This window comes from Canis lupus, chromosome 7, assembly GCF_011100685.1.
Source record: "Canis lupus familiaris isolate Mischka breed German Shepherd chromosome 7, alternate assembly UU_Cfam_GSD_1.0, whole genome shotgun sequence".
In the NCBI taxonomy this organism is placed as follows: Eukaryota; Metazoa; Chordata; class Mammalia; order Carnivora; family Canidae; genus Canis; species Canis lupus.
In genome coordinates, this window is record NC_049228.1 from 75,048,199 (window position 1) to 75,068,209 (window position 20,011).

Below are 20,011 nucleotides of genomic sequence, written 5' to 3' on the forward strand. Positions count from 1 at the left end.
CCTGATTTTTTTCCTGATTTTTTTATTGTAAAATACACATAACATAAAATTTACCATTTTAACCATTTTAAAGTATACAATTCCATGGCATTTAGAGCATTCGCAATGTGGTGCAACCATCAGCATTGTCTAAACCCAGAACATTTTTCAGCTCCCCCAAAAGGAAATAGGCATTTGGCAGTCAGTCCTCCCAGCCCTTGGCACCTGCGGATCTGTTTTCAGTCTGTGGATTTATCTATTCCAGATATTTCATATAAATGAAATCACACAATAGGTGGCCCTTTCTGTCTGGCTTCTTTCCCTTAGCATAGTGTTTTTGAGGTTCAGCCATACTGTAGCATGCATCAGTGCTTTGTCCTTTTATAGTTGGACACTCTTCCATTATATGGATATACTTACATGTTGTTTATTCATTCATCAGTTGATGGTAATGTGCCTACTTTTTTAAAAAAGATTTTATTTATTTATTCATGAGAGAGACACAGAGAGAGAGTCAGAGACACAGGCAGAGGGAGAAGCAGGCTCCATGCAGGGAGCCTGATGCAGGACTCAATCCCAGGACCCTGGTGTCACAACCTGAGCCAAAGGCAGATGCTCAACCACTGAGCCACCCAGGCGTCCCCCAATGTGTCTGTTTTTAAAACAAAAGGACATGCTTTGGTTATTTTAGGCAACCTTAAGCATTCCCCAGTTGCCAAAAGGAGGCAATTTGTGGATAATTAAGACACTCACCAATCAATGTATGTGGCTGAGGCACTTTGGTGTCTTTAACTTTTAGGCATAGTTGTTTCATGAGGCCACCAGTACGTCTTCTGCTCACCTTGCTTTTCTTTGGTTTGCATCTAGCCCTTTCCACATCTTTCTTTGAATGCAGTGTGCGCTGGAACCAGTGTAGCAAGATATCAGGCTGAGTCATAAGCGAGTTGGCTGTTTGAATGGATCTGATGAGCCTGGGTCTGTAATACGCCCTGGGTCACTAGAATCATTATGGCACCGGGAGTGGGAAAATCTGGATGTGAATTCTGCTTTAAACACTCAAAGTAGAGCAATCTTGGGCCAGCTCTTGAAGACTCCTTTGAAAAACAGCAACAGTAATACCTACTTCCCGGGCTTGTGAGGATCAAGGTTTATTGTGTGTAAGATACTCTACTAGGGGTTAGGAACCTCAGACATGATCAGAAAAGACAAGCTACGGATTTTGCAGAGCTGTGTCCTAGTGACAAGGACCAGGAGCACACAGGTGGGAGTGTGGTGGAGAGGAACTGAAAGGCGTCCCTGGGGAGACACCGTTTGAGCCAAGGCAAGGAGCAGCTGGGGGCTGCCAGCCAGGCAGGGGGAATAGCTGGTGCGAAGCTAGGATGAGGAGCGCGCATGAGCCCAGTGTGTTTCCGGAAGCAGAAGAAGGCCATTGTGGCCTGGGCAAGAGGGAGAGACAGGGGCTTGGGAGAGGCCCCGTGGCCCACAGGAAAGGGTTTGGATTTTCGGGTAGGTGGGGGAAAAAAATCGACTGGGAGAATTTAAAGTAGGGGAATTACTTGTTAGAAAATTACAGTGATGTAAGGATAAGAACAGGCCAGGATTGGAAGGCTTCCTGGCCAATGACAGTTGTGTTGACCCAGAGAAGCCATGATGGTGGCTTGGGCAGTTTTTGTGCTCCTGTTCTTATAAGCCATGCCACCACCAGGATTGTCATTTGCTGCTCGTCAAGAACCAGGCTTTAGAATCTGCTGCTGAGGATTCTGCAGGCCCCACCGCCTACCTCCAGAATCTACCCCAGTTGTTCAGATTAAAGCTGAAGGAAGCCCCTATTCTGCGGCCTGGGCCTCTCAGGCGGGGCCAGCAGTCCTGCCCATGGCCTTGGGCCCAAAAGAACCGGTCTTCCTTCTTAACTGCTGTCCCTTCAGGGCCATAAAATCACACAGCAAGGCTTGTATTCCCGTGTTGTTGCATTTTGTTTTGTTTTTAAGCTCTGATCCTTCACAAGGAAGTTGGCGCTTCTGAGCTCTTATCCATCATTTGTAATTTAATACAAGTGGCCTGTCTCTGTAGGGGGACAGCTGAGGACTCGAGGCACAGGGATGCTTGGGGAGGGCTGGGGCCAGGCAGTGGTAAGGGCTGAACAACCTAATCTAAACGAATGGGATCAGAACACAAAAGCGAGCCAATGCAGTTTCTCCTAGGCCAAATTCCGTCCATTAGATTGAAAGAACCCACCCCATTCCAATGACAGAAGCTTCTGTAACCTCCCAATGAGCTAGTAAACTTCAACACAGCTCCAGCACTCCAAACCTCATAATCCCAACAGTCTGCCTAGAGCAATTCATCATTCGTCAACCCACGGCCTGCATTGGCCCCCTCTAAATTCACTTTTAACTTTTAACGGATTAAAATAAAAACGAAGCCCTGAAGCTACTCTGACGAAATAGGCACACCTAAGAATAGCTGGTGGAATTCTAAATCCCAAATTTCTGGAGCGTGATTAAGCAATTATCTATAAAACTGTTTATACTTCTTGAATCATTTCACCTAGGGGAATTTACCCCCAAATAACCCCAATGAAACCAATGTAATTTGTAAAGCAGATTTCATGGCAGCACAAATTATACAGTGAAATCTGGAAACAGACTAATAAGTTACAGTCCATCAACAGGTTTGAATACTGTGCTCGTTCGTTTAAAAAACAGTCTTAATGACCAGGGACTGGGCTAGGCCTGTGGGAATACAAACACAAATGTGACAGTCAGCTCCCAAGAGACTCATGACCAGGTCAAGGGTGTCCAATTTCCTTGGTTCAAATCCTGCTCCATTATTTTCTAACCAGACACCCTCAAGAAAGTTACCCATGCCCTCTGATCCTGTTTCCTCCTATGAAAATTAAAAAATATACATATAGTAGTAATCACCTAATAGTTACATTATGAGGATTAAGTAAGATAATGCTTATGAAGCACCTAGAAGAGTGCCTGACTCTAGGTTTTGTTAAATAAAATGATTAAATAATGTCACAATACCCTATAATGTAATAAGTATCATAATAGTATATGTAAGTATAGACTGAGCGTATAAAAGAGATTAGTTCTGCCTGGAGCGATGGTCTAGGGGACCACAGACTAATCTGTTTCGTAAGTGTCTTCAAGGATGCATAAGGTTTCTCCAGGTGGACATAGCGAGGAAAAGGAGAGAGTGAGAAGAACTTTAGGGAGTACTGTCAGAGTTATCCATGTAATACTCCTTTCGGATTTTCCAGGATATATTCAAAATTATTTTCAATGACTTTGTTATATTGAACTGGTATTTTTATCTAATATGACACTGACCTAAACTTTATTGGAAAGGAAACCAAAGGGAGAAAAGTTGTTCATCCATCCTGACCCTCAGGACACTGCCATCCATCCCAATATAGTCCTTCCAGAATAAGGACTGCCCTAGCAGAAATGCCAGTTACTCCTTCCTACCATCTTCTATGGCACTTTGTAGAAGGAGCCACTTTTCCCCTTTTTCACTAGAAGGCTCAGACATGACATTCCTAGTGGTGCCACCAGCCTCATCTACTGTCTTATCATGGGTGCATGCCTGTTGACCTGCAAGTTAGACTCTGGACAGAGCCAGTGTTCTCAAGGGAGCGCTAATAAAAAAGGAGCTAGGTGTGAATGTGGTTGTGTTAGTTATTAGAGCTCTTCATGAATATTCCATGTACTCCTGAGCATATAATAAAATCACTCTTCCTACCCCCTTTGAAGTTGTATGTGGCTCTCTGCCAATGAATTGCGAATAAAAAGCCATAGGTGTCACTTCCTGCTGGAAGTTTTTTTTTTTTTAAAGATTTTATTTATTTATTCATGAGAGACACACACACAGAGAGAGCGAGAGAGAGAGGCAGAAACACAGGCAGAGGGAGAAGCAGGCTCCATGCAGGGAGCCTGATGTGGGCCTCAATCCCGGGTCTCCAGGATCACGCCTTGAGCTGAAGGTAGACATTCAACCGCTAAGCCACCTAGGCTGCCCCTGCTGGAAGTTTAAAGAGCTAGTACACCACTTATCTTGTGCCTTGGCAGTTGTGGGAGCATATGTCCCTCTGGCTGGGCCCCTGAGTGACTGTCATACACAGGCCAACTTTAAATATGCAGCATGAGGGACAAATATGTCCTTGTTGTGTTAAGCCACTGAGATTTGGGAATTGTTCATTAATGCAGCATACGTTAGCCCATCCTGACAGAAATAATGGTCCAAAAAATACAAATACGTGTATGAATGATATGAGGAAATCCAAACAGCTCAAATTTTCACATAACATGGAGAAGTGCTACTTCATGCTAACAAAGTCATAAGAGAACTTAAAGTTATGTAAACAGTTATTATTTTTCTTATTGAATTCTTCGAATTCAGAATAAAAAAATATTCCAGTTCCTTTAGCCAAGAGGGCAGATGAAGGCAGACCTGTGCTTCTTATGGAACTGATTGACTACATGTATGAAGCAGGACCGGACAGGTCAAAGATTCCAGCGATGCTGCTCCCTGCTCCTTGCTTCTTCCTAGTTTCACTTGCTGTTGGAGAAATATGGCTTGAGCTCCTCCCTTGTGCCAGCCAGTTGAGACAAAGGTGAGTAGTGACTGCCCCAGAGAATTACAAGTAATGATTGGAAGAGACCTTAAGAGCAAACTGACCAAGGTGATGTGTTAAGTAATGGAAGAACGCAACCATTTTCTGGGGGTGCTTTCCCTGCAACTTAGCACAGCAGTCTCTACTGGACTATGTTTGAGAATCATCCAAGTAGCATAAGGCCCGGAAGGCCTGGCCACATAAATCAGACTCCCGTGGGTGTGGCCATCAGTATATTTTAGATGTTTCCCTGGTGGTCCACTGCAGCCAGGACCAAGAACCACCAGTAGAAAATTTCTTAACCTAGTGGTTTCCAAACATCACTGGACACTGGAATCACCTGGGCTTAAAAAAATAAAAGAAAATAATAAAAATAAAATAAAATAAAAGCCTGTCTCTTAACCCAGACTTTTGATATATACTTGCTCTAGGGTGAGACCTGGGTGTAAGAAGTTTTAAAGAATTGATCCCCATCCAAATTAATTCTGTTTTATACCACTTCTGACACTGGCTGTGGTCATGGTCCTTACCGTCTCTGGAGTTCAGTTTTTCCATTCCATACGATGGGAATAACCTCATTAGGTGCTGTGGAGACTGAAACAGTGGGTCAGCGCTGTGTCTGTCCTCCAAGAACTGCTCCAGAAACACAAGGGAATATCATCTCATTTCATTCCCTCAATTATCCTGTAAATCAGGCTGTTGCCCTAATCTCATAGCTAAAGGAACAGGATCAGAAAAGTCATTGATTGCTTCAAGGTTACACGGTAATAATTGGCAAAGCGAAACTCATCCCGAGGCTTTACCGTACAGCTGCTTGCAGCTGCCTCAGACCCACTCCATTCCCCACCCTGCTCTGGTGAACACACGGGGCCAGGTCACCTTGTTGAAGTGACCCTGCTATGGAACACATTTAGATTGCCCAGTGGACCTGGGCCCAAATCAGATCAACTGCTTCTGCCCTGGAGCTTGAGACCAAGTCATGTCTTCAATTTCATTGAGTTCATCTCTTTCAAGATTGTAACATTAGCCTCAGTTGACCAATGTGACCAGAATCCTTTTCTCAGTGTGATCACAACTGTTTCTTGTATTAACATGGTGCCCTTCCTAAAGGGATCATGGCCTGTTAAACCCTCACATAACTCCTTACACAGAAGGATGAACTCGGGCACCGGGAACGCATTATTTACATTTGCTTCATGGATTCCGGAGAAGGCAGGGAAAGTGCTCAAGGCACTTCTACATTTCTGAATGTAATCCTTTGAAGGGAAAGTATAGAAGCACAGAACTAGATGAGGCTCCTGGCAGCCTCGTATATGACCACAGGTTTACTTTGTTTACTTAAAATATGTGTTCAACACTAGGGAGGGGCCAGTGCCCTGCTCCACGTGCCCTCCCACCCCACACCTGCCATGTGAGCAAGAGCCAAAACCATGACTTTGGTGGGAGCAGCACCAGGGTTGGCTGGGGCAGGCCTGGAAGGGGGAGACAGGGGTATTTAGCCTACCTCTTCTCATCTCTATTATCCCCTCACCCCTTTATTTAATAGGAACTATTAACTTTTCACTGCGATGGAACATGAAAACAGTTTCAAAAATTTTCCGAGTCCCCATTCAACTAGGATGAGCCCCCAAGGTCACTCCTCTATAGGAATTCTGGAGCAGCCACAGCTTTGCTAAGTCAGACTTTACCCCTAGGGGTTATGGGGTTGCAGGGTTGTAGGGTCACTTGTGCTGGCAATTTTGAGAAAGCAGAGAGGATTTCTGGGTATGAAAAGCCACCTTTCCCTCGGCCACAAAAGAGGGTCTCTCCAGTCACTTCTTGCCTTGTTGGCTACACCTCCATCCTGAAGGCCCTTCCCAGGCCATACTGGTTAAAGCAAAACCCCAGAATAACAAGGCAGGAACATCTTCCCCTGAGAACACTGTGTCCTCAGAGGTCAAGCTCAAATTGAACTTAAAGCGAATTGAACAAATTGAATTCTCGGAGCCACTAAAGATCCTGTCTAAATTTACCCTGACCCACTTTGGGGAGGAGCCAGAACCAAGCAGACTTTTTCTTTCTTTTTTTTTTTTTTTTTTTTAAGTGAAATTTGGGACACTATACTCAAGGCACTGATGCCCCATAAAGCAGCCAGTGGCCACTGCAGAGGTCAGATCCAGCCTTAACTGGCTACCCAGGCGCCCAGCTGGACAGTGGGCAGCTTCCACCACCACTGGGCCAGGCCTGGGTCTGCACTGAGCGCAGTGGGGCTGGGGGGCAAAATGGGGACCGGTCGGGAAGTGCCAGGAGCCCAGCTGCCTGGTGGCCTAGCGACACCTCGCACACATCACTCAGGAGCATCGGTACCCACATCTGGTGAGCACATGACTGGCATTTCGACCAAACAGGTCGAAATGGTAAATTGGGCTTCAAGTCACTGCTCCAGGTGAGTGGATAGGGCATGTGCTTTGGAGGCCAGACACCTACCTCCTCTTCTGCCTTTAGATCTGCTTTCTCCTGGGCAGGAGCACTCCCGTGGGCAGCACACTCCCAGCATATGGCTGTGCACTTGCCAAAGAAGGCGTCTGTACTTCCAGCTTTCTGCCCCCTCATTTTGCTCTCCCACTCGAATAATACAAAAGCCCAAGGGATCTATTCCTGGCCTCCTTGGAACCCTGAATTAAGGCAATGTGACTTTGCAGGTGCACTGGGTTGTGAGCCCATGAAGGTAGGGTTTCTCTTCCATGTAACTTCACAGTGCCCTGCACAAATTAGCAGGTCCTCAAGAAGTGCTTTGTTGGCAAGAAGTTTGGAAAGACTTCAAACATGTGGAGGCTAAGGACCATCTTGCTAAAAGATGAAAGGGTCAACCAGGAAATTAAGAATTAAAAAGATTCATGGAAACTAATGAGAATGAAGATACAACCGTTCAAAATCTTTGGGATGCAGCAAAGGCTGTCCTGAGGGGGAAATACATCACAATACAAGCATCCATCCAAAAACTGAAAAGATCTCAAATACAAAAGCTAACCTTACACCTAAAGGAGCTAGAGAAAAAACAGCAAATAGATCCTACACCCAGCAGAAGAAGAGAGTTAATAAAGATTCAAGCAGAACTCAATGAAATCGAGACCAGAAGATCTGTGGAACAGATCAACAGAACCAGGAGTTGGTTCTTTGAAAGAATTAATAAGATAGATAAACCATTAGCCAGCCTTATTAAAAAGGAGAGAGAGAAGACTCAAATTAATAAAACCATGAATGAGAAAGGAGAGATCACTACCAACACCAAGGAAATACAAACGATCTTAAAAACATATTATGAACAGCTATATGCCAATAAATTAGGCAATCTAGAAGAAATGGACACATTTCTGAAAAGCCACAAACTACCAAAACTGGAACTGGAAGAAATAGAAAACCTGAACAGGCCAATAACCAGGGAGGAAATTGAAGCAGTCATCAAAAACCTCCCAAGACACAAAAGTCCAGGGCCAGATGGCTTCCCAGGGGAATTCTATCAAACATTTGAAGAAGAAACCATACCTATTCTACTAAAGCTATTTGGAAAGATAGCAAGAGATGGAGTACTTCCAAATTCATTCTATGAGGCCAGCATCACCTTAATTCCAAAACCAGACAAAGACCCCACCAAAAAGGGGAATTACAGACTTACAGACCAATATCCCTGATGAACATGGATGCAAAAATTCTCAACAAGATACTAGCCAATAGGATCCAACAGTACATTAAGAAAATTATTCACCATGACCAAGTAGGATTTATTCCCGGGACACAAGGCTGGTTCAACACTCGTAAAACAATCAATGTGATTCATCATATCAGCAAGAGAAAAAACAAGAACCATATGATCCTCTCAATAGATGCAGAGAAAGCATTTGACAAAATACAGCATCCATTCCTGATCAAAACTCTTCAGAGTGTAGGGATAGAGGGAACATTCCTCAACATCTTAAAAGCCATCTACGAAAAGCCCACAGCAAATATCATTCTCAATGGGGAAGCACTGGGAGCCTTTCCCCTAAGATCAGGAACAAGACAGGGATGTCCACTCTCACCCCTGCTATTCAACATAGTACTGGAAGTCCTAGCCTCGGCAATCAGACAACAAAAAGACATTAAAGGCATTCGAATTGGCAAAGAAGAAGTCGAACTCTCCCTCCTCACCGATGACATGATGCTCTACATAGAAAACCCAAAAGCCTCCACCCCAAGATTGCTAGAACTCATACAGCAATTCGGCAGTGTGGCAGGATACAAAATCAATGCCCAGAAGTCAGTGGCATTTCTATACACTAACAATGAGACTGAAGAAAGAGAAATTAAGGAGTCAATCCCATTTACAATGGCACCCAAAAGCATAAGATACCTAGGAATAAACCTAACCAAAGAGGTAAAGGATCTATACCCTAAAAACTATAGAACACTTCTGAAAGAAATTGAGGAAGACACAAAGAGATGGAAAAATATTCCATGCTCATGGATTGGAAGAATTAATATTGTGAAAATATCAATGTTACCCAGGGCAATGTACACGTTTAATGCAATCCCTATCAAAATACCATGGACTTTCTTCAGAGAGTTGGAACAAATCATCTTAAGATTTGTGTGGAATCAGAAAAGACCCCGAATAGCCAGGGGAATATTAAAAAAGAAAACCCTAGCTGGGGGCATCAGAATGCCAGATTTCAGGTTGTACTACAAAGCTGTGGTCATCAAGACAGTGTGGTACTGGCACAAAAACAGACACATAGATCAGTGGAACAGAATAGAGAATCCAGAAGTTGACCCTCAACTTTATGGTCAACTAATATTCAACAAAGGAGGAAAGACTATCCACCGGAAGAAAGACAGTCTCTTCAATAAATGGTGCTGGGAAAATTAGACATCCACATGCAGAAGAATGAAACTAGACCACTCTCTTGCACCAGACACAAAGATACACTCAAAATGGATGAAAGATCTAAATGTGAGACAAGATTCCATCAAAATCCTAGAGGAGAACACAGGCAACACCCTTTTTGAACTCAGCCACAGCAACTTCTTGCAAGATACATCCACGAAGGCAAAAGAAACAAAAGCAAAAATGAACTATTGGGACTTCATCAAGATAAGAAGCTTTTGCACAGCAAAGGATACAGTCAACAAAACTAAAAGACAACCTACAGAATGGGAGAAGATATTTGCAAATGACATATCAGATAAAGGGCTAGTTTCCAAGATCTATAAAGAACTTATTAAACTCAACACCAAAGAAACAAACAATCCAATCATGAAATGGGCAAAAGACATGAAGAGAAATCTCACAGAGGAAGACATAGACATGGCCAACAAACACATGAGAAAATGCTCCGCATCACTTGCCATCAGGGAAATACAAATCAAAACCACGATGAGATCCCACCTCACACCAGTGAGAATGGGGAAAATTAACGACACAGGAAACAACAAATGTGGGAGAGGATGTGGAGAAAAGGGAACCCTCTTGCACTGTTGGTGGGGATGTGAACTGGTGCAGCCACTCTGGAAAACTGTGTGGAGGTTCCTCAAAGAGTTAAAAATAGACCTGCCCTACGACCCAGCAATTGCACTGTTGGGGATTTACCCCAAAGATTCAGATGCAATGAAACGCCGGGACACCTGCACCCCGATGTTTCTAGCAGCAATGTTCACAATAGCCAAACTGTGGAAGGAGCCTCGGTGTCCATTGAAAGATGAATGGATAAAGAAGCTGTGGTCTATGTATACAATGGAATATTCCTCAGCCATTAGAAACGACAAATACCCACCATTTGCATCGACGTGGATGGAACTGGAGGGTATTATGCTGAGTGAAGTAAGTCAGTCGGAGAAGGACAAACATTATATGTTCTCATTCATTTGGGGAATATAAATAATAGTGAAAGGGAATAGAGGGGAAGGGAGAAGAAATGTGTGGGAAATATCAGAAAGGGAGACAGAACATGGAAGACTCCTAACTCTGGGAAACGAACTAGGGGTGGTGGAAGGGGAGGAGGGCAGGGGTGGGGGTGACTGGGTGGCGGGCACTGAGGGGAGCACTAGACGGGATGAGCACTGGGTGTTATTCTGTATGTTGGCAAATTGAACACCAATAAAAAATAAATTTATTATAAAAAAAAGTGCTTTGTTGGGTTCAATACTCTTGTTTCTAATTTTGGGGGGGTGGGAGGACATTTAAGGAATAATAAATTTTTAATAAATATAAATAAATGCCTTAACATTTAAGGAATATAGCCTAACCCAAGAAACCTGAAAGATGCCCTGCCTGGCAGAACCACCCACGGCACCATAATAAGCACACTGTGATGCTAATAGCTATGATTTGCAGACACAGCCATGGCTTCACAGAGTACTTTCATACACATCATTCATTTAATACAGTTATGATTTGGGGACCTGAATGGAGTGCCTGTCTCCCATTAGTCATTCTTCCTCAGTCCTTTCTACAACTTTCAGTCATGCAAGTCCTCTGGTCGCTTGGCCCTTCCCCACTCCCAGGGCACCTCTCAGAGGCCCCTTCCCACTATGGGCCAAGCAGATCCTGAGCTATTTCATGGGAAGAAGACAAAGGGTGACTGGAGCAGGGAGCTGTTGGAAACCTCCCGTCTCCCTTTGCCTCCAGTAAACTGGCCAGTTTGTGTTCCTCCTCCACCTAAGCCCCACAATCACTGGCTGGGCCTAATACATGCAAGAATTATAATTAATAACTAACATGGTAACAATCATTTATTCAGCACTCAGCCGTGTACCAGGTATTATCCTATTTACTACAATAATCCTAAGCATCTTATAGATGAGGAAACTGAGTCTCAGAGAGGTTAGGTTGTTTATAGGCAATAATTGTGGAAATAGCTGCTCAGATCCTGAATCATCTGACCCAAAGCCTGTGCTCACACCCAGCAGCCAACAGGTGCTCCTTCTGCACCATTTATCCTCTGTCCCAGCTCAGTGCAGAAAGCTTCCAGTAGCATTTCTAAATATCTGCAGAAACACATCATTAGTGATCTGTTTCCTCCCGTGTACCATTTGGGGGCCATCTGTGAAGTGCAGCAGTGAGGTTCTGTGTCCATTTGCCCATTCGCTCAACAAACACATAGCAAGTGCCCACCCATACAGGCTACTCTGCTAGACTCTGGATGAGAGTCAAATAAAGCTGATTCCTGCCTCCAGAGAAGGAGGCACATGCACAAGCACATACATTCAGGACAGCATGTTAGGACAAGATGAAGCTCAAGGGCCTTAAGGCCCAAGGGACAGTATGGCTCCTCTGCTGGTGGCTCAGCAATGGTATCACAGAGATGAGAAGCTCAATCCTCTGCAATCACCTGCAAATAAAACTGGTTAAGCCCCACAGGTGGTTTATGAGGAGTCAGAACCCAGAGACCTTGTAAAAAGACCCCCCGCCTTAGACCCGAAAAGACAAGTCCCACTCCAGTGCTCTCGACAGTGGTGCCTTTCGTTCAGTCACTCAGCAAACGCCTGATCTCTACCAAGTGCTTGGCTCTCCACTGGGGCTGGCCACGTGGTAGGAGCCGGAACAGACTGGGTTCCTGTCCGCAAGTTACTGACAGCTTTGGCACCAGACCTATCACAGAGAAAAACTGCCCAGCCAAGCATTTGCTACGGTATCAACACATATTGAGATGCATTGTGGTGCCATTTGAAAATGTTGGCAAACACACAGTTGCAAACAAAGCTGGTTTCAACCCGAGCTGAGCCGTTGCACCAGACACCAAGGGTGATTGAGGACAGAGGCACACCAGTGTCTGAGGTGGCCTGAGGCCAAGAGCATTCGTGTGCAGACTTTTGTCGAGTACTGTGCTTCTGTAAGAAGACATTTTATCAAAAATAGGTGACCCACGTGAATAAGCCATTTCTCAAAATCTTCCTGGAAATATACACAAATTATTTCCTTCCTCCCCTAATCACTGCTCTCCAATGTCCGTTGTTGTCTTAATTGTGCAGGTTATGCCATCATGAAGCATTTACAGACACAAGGTAACAAATGAGCAGGGCTTAGACTAGGGTGTGCTTCAAATCCCGATCGGGTTTTAGGCTACTGTTGGGCTCTGATAACTAGATGCCTATCTGCCGGCCAAACCAGATGACACAGAGATGCCCTAGGCCTCCGCCCTAATTCTTGGTTTTACTCCTTTATTATTATCATAAGTTTCTTCCTGTTTGTTCAGTCATCCCCTGTCCACCCACCCAGCCAGCCATCCATCTGTCCATCCTCCATTTACTTCATGTTCTCGTTCATGCTGAGGCACTGGTTATTCAGAGATCCTCAGTACATTCTCTCAGCTCAGAAGAAGGGATGGTTTTGTAGGAAAAGGAAGGGAAAAATGGTAGTGGGACACTGTATGAGTAACAAAAGACCATCAGTGGAATTTGTCAAAAGATGTTTTCATGAAAGCCCTAATAATAGATCCATGGCTCCCACAAGGAAAAGCCACCTGATAACCTTCACCAGGGCATTAACAGTTATCCCCCACCTAAGATGCACCTAAGGGTCATGTCACCCCAAAGCCACAATTCCCCCCTAAGTGGGCCAACCCATCTCTCAGGGAACTGTAGCTCCAGGCCAACTGGCTACCCTACACTAAGCAGCCAGGGCAAAACTTTCTCCCCCTTCCAGAGCATCTCCTATTATGGGCTGTACACCAGGATCTCCTGGGGCAAGGAGCTATTTCGTACCACTTGTTCTTTCTCATACACGTGAAGGGCAAGAGAGAGAGAGAGCTGTGAATACAGATCATGTGGGCCTTATGTGCCCTTCTGTTAGTCACAACACAATTCTACATGGACCACGAGGCCAACCATAATCCAACCTTCCTTCCAACATCTGATCACATGCCATTCCTACATTACTCCAGGAACAGTATCATCTTACAGATCTTAAGATGAGTGTAAGTTAATTCACTTACACTCTGTAAGTGCCTGTGGATAGTCTTTCCTTTCAATAAATCCAGTCAGCTGAGTTACTATTATGTGATTATGTTTCCACTGTAAGGCCTAATTACATATTCATATGGTAGTCAAGATTCGTTTACTTGGTCAATCAACAAAAATATTCATTAAGTATCTACTGAATTCCAGTCTTGGTTGCAGGGATATGGAGATGAGTCAGTAGAGACCTGTGTCAAGGAACTCCTGAGTCCAGCACAAGAGAAAGGCGTAATTCCACTTCACTATAGGCAGTATCCGTGTAGGATACTGCAGTACTAAGCACACAGAGGCTGGGCCCCTTCTACCCTGTGAGTAGCAGATGCAAACAAAGGTGAACCCCACAACGACATCGTTTCAGTTTATCCGCTTTGAGGATGAGACTCTTGACTCAGACGGGGCCCTTCCAATTCAAATTTTCCTTGTAAAATCTATCTAGCTAGGTTCTTGAATTCAGAGTTCCACGAGGATAGCAAAAGGATTTATAGTGACTGACTTTACTCACACCTACGTTAGGAAATACTCCAACACAGCATCCAGATCAGAATCACAAACACGGGCTGCGGATCACAGCCTCCTTCTTATTAAGGAGGTGGTGGTTCCTCCTAACCTGCGAGCCGAGGATGGGGCCCAGTCCCACCTCATTCTCTGCAATGCTTCCCTGTCTGGGCTACAGTTCACAGAAGCCTGAGACTTCTGCTGAGGCAACAGCTATAAAAGGACCATCTGTATCCATAGGGTCTCCTTGAACAGGCATGCATCCTTCCGTGGGCTCTGCTCAATGCCACTTACGAAGCAGCACACAGCCCTGAGTTGTGCTCAGTGCCATCGGCCCCTCTGCAGGATCAGTGGTCTTGGTAAAATTGTTGTCCCCTGGGCTTCAGCCATAGCTGTGAGAGAAGCAGGCTTTCCTCCAGAATCAGATCTACAAACAGAGCCTTCATTGCACGGCCAGGAGGACAGTGGATCAATTTCTTTTTGGATGGTGAAGGAAATAATATCAAGAGAGAATCTGGAGTAAAGAGGACTGTGGTCTTGATGAGGTTGAGATAGAAACATAATGACAAAAAGAGAGCTACAAACTTGAGCATTGGGATTGGCTACCAGGGACAGAAAACCAAGAATACCATAAACAAGACTAGTTTAGCCCATGGAAACAGGCAAATGCAGAGCCCACATCCAAAATCATAAGGAAGCAAGTTGCTCTGTCACCCTCAACCTCAATGATAGCTTCTAACTCATGGCCCAATACGGCCGCTCACGCCCCAGTTATCACAGCCTTATTCCACCCAATGCAAGGGAAGGAGTAAAGAATGAATTGCCCCTTCCTATTAGGACAGTTTTCAAGAATTGCATTTATAGCTTCTGTTTACATCCCGTCAAACTAGTACTACTGAGTCACATCACCACACCTAGTTAGAAGGGAGACTAGAAAACGCAGGCTTCATTCTGAACAGTGACAATTAAAGGCCTTGTCGCAGTCTCTGCAGATGGCCTGAGCAAAACATTGAAGCTTCTGATCTCAGAGACAGAACACTTCCAGGCGATAACACAATGAAGACTATGACCCCAGGAACAATGTGTTTGAAAAGCAGTCAAAGTGAAGGTCACTGACATATTGAAGAGAAGCTTATCTGTTGGATGGATCGTCAACAATGTAGAAGGGCTGGATGAAGGAGTCAAGGTGGTGAGGACGATTCTGAGTCCTCTGCTGAAGACAGACCATGCAGCCACGTGGACCATTGGCTTCAGTTTATTCTTTAATTATTTCCTCTAATTATCTCACTAGATGTACATGCACCTTAAGGACTCAGGGACCTTTTTTGCTGGCTCCCTCTTGATTTCCTGACGTACTGGAGACATTGAACCCAATAAAAAACAGGAGTTGAGTGAATAAACCCCAAACATGCAATATCCAAATACAAAGCCCTCCCTGACTCAGCATTAGAAAAACGATAAATACTCTTTCCGTTTTGGAGCAGCATCTTGGTAAACTGCCCAGCTTAAGGGGCAACTCATTTATTCTTTGATGATTGAAAATAGTCTGGGGAAAAATACATGAAACAAGACTAGAATAAGGATGTTTTATGTTTGTTGTGTTGCTATGATAGATTGAAAATAGGCCTAAGAGTTCCAGTACCGCATCTGACGCCAAAATAGCCTCACTTCCTCTATTTTTCACTAAATGATAGCAAGTGTTGCTGATTTGGAAAGAGAAAGACAGAACAACTTTCTCCATCCTATAAAGATGAAAAGCAAAGCTCCTGGCTTTCATCTGAACCAGGCAAGCATCAGAGCAACTTGGAGGTACACGGGGACCCGGCTCCATGTCTGGCCGCCCCACTGACTCCAAAGGCTGCCCCTTGGGTGGTGCTCTGGGCAGGGGCCTTGTTCTGACTGGCGTCTGTCTTCCTCCAGCCGGGAACCCCTGTCTCCTGGCACCATGTGACTTTTGTCAGCTCAGCGCTGGGGTTAGAAAGACCAACAGATGAGGTATGGCCAACTGAGATGGATTAGAATGCTCTGGAGGCCTCATGCAACTCTGAACACAGATTCCAGAGTGAGCCAGTGAAGTCTGGGTCCAATCCGAGACTAATGCAGAGGCTGAGAACAAGTCTTTCGATGTTTATCTGGTGCTAAAGATTACCTTAGCGGGCTTCTCCCTTGATATCCTTGATTCAGAAGTCCCTGACCTCTCCTTTTGATTTTTTTAATGTGAAAACTGTAAATATCAGTTCTCACATATATACATATATGTGAGATATATCAAGCTAATATCAATTTAACGGGAAAGAAAAATTTTTAAATCACCCCATGTTTACACCCCAAATTGTTTCTTTTCTTTTTGAACAAAATTACAGAGACTAACAAAGAATAGCAGAAAAATACTCATTTATCCCCTATTCAAAATCAATAGTTAACATTTGCTAACATTTATATATTACGTAAATTACATTGAATCATTGCTCCTAGGGGAAATACGGTGAGGTTCCTGAGAGCGTGTGGTGTGTGCATCCAGAAACAGGACACAGTGTGGTAGGATTTATACTTTTTTTTTTTTACATAAATGATATCATACAGTTTCAGTGTTCCGAAACTTGCTTTATACCCACTTCGTTGTATATTTTTATAGGATCTATTTATATAGATTCATATATAAATAGATTCTATTTATATCAGATTCATTCATTGAAACCTCAGTAACTCTGGACTCGGGAAGTAGATATCAGTCATCAAGGGTTTTTAGGTACTTCTAATAACAAATTATTATTCATCTCTCTCTAGAAGAGTTGTTTGAAAACGAATCTGGTCATACTATTCTTTTGTGAAAAACTCTCTTGAGTATATGACATAATCAAAACTCCTGAGGGGTGCCTGGGTGGCTCAGTCAGTTAAGCATCTGCCTTTGACTCAGGTCATGATCCCGGGGCCCCGGGATCGAGCCCCATGTTGGGCTCCCTGCTCAGCAGAGCGCCTGCTTCTCCCTCTCCCTCTCCCTGCTTGTGCTCTGTGTGTGTGTGTGTGTGTGTGTGTGTCAAATAAAATCTTTAAAAAGTTTTTTTTTAATCTTAAAAAAAAAAAAAAAAACTCCTGAGACATCAAGATCATCTTGGATCTGACCCCAGGATGGTTTCTCTGATATCATCCCCCATCACTCACCCCATACAATCAATGTTGTCATACACATCATTTTCACGTCTTTGGCCCTTGCAGATACAAATAGCTTTGCCAGGTTGGTTATTGCGTTCTTTCTTTAGCTGGAAAACTCCTAGACAGCCTTCAAAACCCAACTCAGGGTGTCTGGGTGGCTCAGTGGTTGAGCATCTGCCTTTGGCTCAGGGCGTGATCCCGGGGTCCTGGGATCGAGTCCTGCATCGGGCTCCCTGGAGGGCCTGCTTCTCCTTCTGCCTGTGTCTCTGTCTCTCTCTCTCTCTGTGTCTCTCATGAATAAATACATATATATATATAAAAAAAAAACTCAAACATCATCTCCAGTGGCAGATGTACTGTGAAGCCAATGAGATTTAAGCTTTAGGACTTGTACTCACGGGCCCCTACTAAGACCACGGAAGGGGTTCTAGCAATGTGGTCACATGGACATTTCTTGTTTTGGTAAAAGGATAGAAATAAGATATTTTGGTTAAAGGGCCATCCAAACTGACTGACCTTCAGACCCCTCCAAGCCTGAGACCCCTCCCCATCTACCCCAGATCACCACACTTGTTAAGCTTCCCATGAGCATCCTAAAGGGAAGTCCTCTGGGGCTATATAGCACTTTTGCCTTCTAATACTTCATATCACCTATGATTTGACTAGATGTACGAGGATTTCTGTGCATATGCCTATCTCAACAGCAGGTATTCAACAAACATTTGTTAAGCGGATATTAGTGAGGAAAATATAAACAGAGCTTTCTGTAATTATTTGCCAATTGCTCCAGACCCCGGTGCCACATTCATCTTCAGAAGGAGACAGTTGGCTTGCTGCACACTGGCAGGTGGAAGGGGACAGAGGTGGCTGCGGGACGCAAGAGGGGAAAGAGGCCATCAGGAGGGCTGTGGGAAGAGATGTGAAGTCAAATCACAAAAGGAATGAGAGTCAAACAGAAATGAGACAGAGAGATTAAATAGGGCAGGGACAGCAATGTGAACCTATCATCTGCAAAGAGCTCATGTTTTAGGCGGTGGGGTGGTTTCGCTGGAAGACAAAGGGAAAAATACAGCATACGTAAAAGGGGAGAGATGAAGAAAATAGGTATTTAGTTCCTATTGTGTAGATTGAATCTGAGACCAGCTAACACTGTGCCCTGGCACCTCTGGCACCTGCTGCCTTTCGTCTGGGAGGCCTCGCCCGAGCAGCTCTGACCCAGCCTTCAAGAACCAGCCCTGCCCTGACTTCCCGGAGCCATGCTCCACTCTGCCTTCCTGATGTCTGGATTGCACTCCTGCCTCAGCTGTGCCACCTTGAAAACTGGGAGCGTAAGGGCAACCGCAGTTACGTGCCGTCTTCCTTATTTGAAACATCTGCATAATTAGTGATGGGCACGTGTAGAGAAACCGTTCTTTACACTTTCATCCAATGACCCTAACTCTTCCAAAATTCACCACTGGTTAGGACATTTTTCGAGTTTTATATTTCAAAGCATCCTTTTATCCCACATACCCAAGACTGAACTGTGTTCTGGAAAAAATGTGACATTGTTCTGCTGGTAAGAGGCAAAGAGGCGAAAGCAAAAGGCAGGAACAAAACACATGGGCAAGCATTTCTCATGGGAAAGAATGTCAAATCTGAAAACAGATGCCTTCCTTGTCTCCCAGGTCTAAGTGACACTTGCTCTGTACAATTACAGTTGGAGCCAAGGCTGCAGAGCCAACGAACGGTTCCTTCTCATCCTCTTGCCATTATCACTAGGCCGAGACAGGCGCAAAGAGAATCTGAGAGCATTCAAAAATTTAAACAGTGAATGCAGCAATCAAAATGTCACTGGGTGAGAGGAATGAATGAATAATTTAGCTCCTTAAAAGTTAACATTTAAAAAGACCAGACTTGCAAATTCCGGGAGGGAGTGACAGCCTGAAATAAGATGGTCCCCTCTCTTCAATCAGAAATAAAGAAACTGACTCCAGAATCTGTACATTAATCTCCCAGACACTGTTTTGGCAAGAGTACCGTTCAGACCCAAGATCCAGAGAGCAATCTGACCCCTGATGGGGCAGACAGGAACATTCTTTGACTTCGGCTCTTCCAGGGTTTTCTGAGCTCATACCAAGCCAGCTCGTACCATCTCTCGAATGCAGAGATGGGAAAACCTGTTGGGGTTCATGAGAAAGGCCCAGGAACTGTGTACACGGGAGTGTTCAACACAGCTGTGATAGGACAGTGGGAGATGAGGCTTGTGATTGTGTCGGGTTGTTGTCGGGTAGAAAAATCAAGATAACAAGGTGGTATCTAACCTGGGCTCTGAGGCGTGATAGTCAGGGAGCTCTAGCAGCCGGCAGCGAATTTGGAAATCAGTGTCAGGACCCACAAGGACAGCCGTGTTCTTACAGCTCATCATGAACAAAGGTGTGGTGATTCTCTGCCAGTGAGGTCCTCCTCTCCTCTGTCCACCTGGAAATCACTGCTCTTCTGTGTGATGAGACTTTGGCACCAGCTTAACTCCCCAGGGCTGCTCAGACAGGCCTGGGTGCTGGCTCCCCTGAGTGTTCCAGTGAGTGCCACGCATACCACCAGTGAACACATCCTATTGTGATGCCACTAGCTTGATGCATGAGCTGTTCAGCCAGCACACGGCAAAGACCATGTTGTATCTCCTCGGCAGATGCAGAGCGCAGCAAGCAAGGCGCTCAACAAATGTTTGTTAAAAGGAACTAGGCAGAGATTCATTTCGCTTGGCAAGAGATCATGGCTTCCACTCTAAGAACAAGAAAAAGCTGAATACTC

General features: G+C 44.6%; 1 long non-coding RNA gene across 1 annotated transcript; it reads right to left on the reverse strand.

Annotated features, from left to right (window-relative positions):
* Positions 1-3,882: 3,882 nt before the first annotated feature.
* LOC111096822 lies at positions 3,883-19,765 on the reverse strand. The gene is made up of 3 exons (XR_005362681.1): positions 19,522-19,765; positions 5,131-5,233; positions 3,883-4,545 (listed from the first exon to the last, which is right to left on the reverse strand). It is a non-coding gene; the product is annotated as an uncharacterized LOC111096822 (long non-coding RNA).
* Positions 19,766-20,011: the final 246 nt, after the last annotated feature.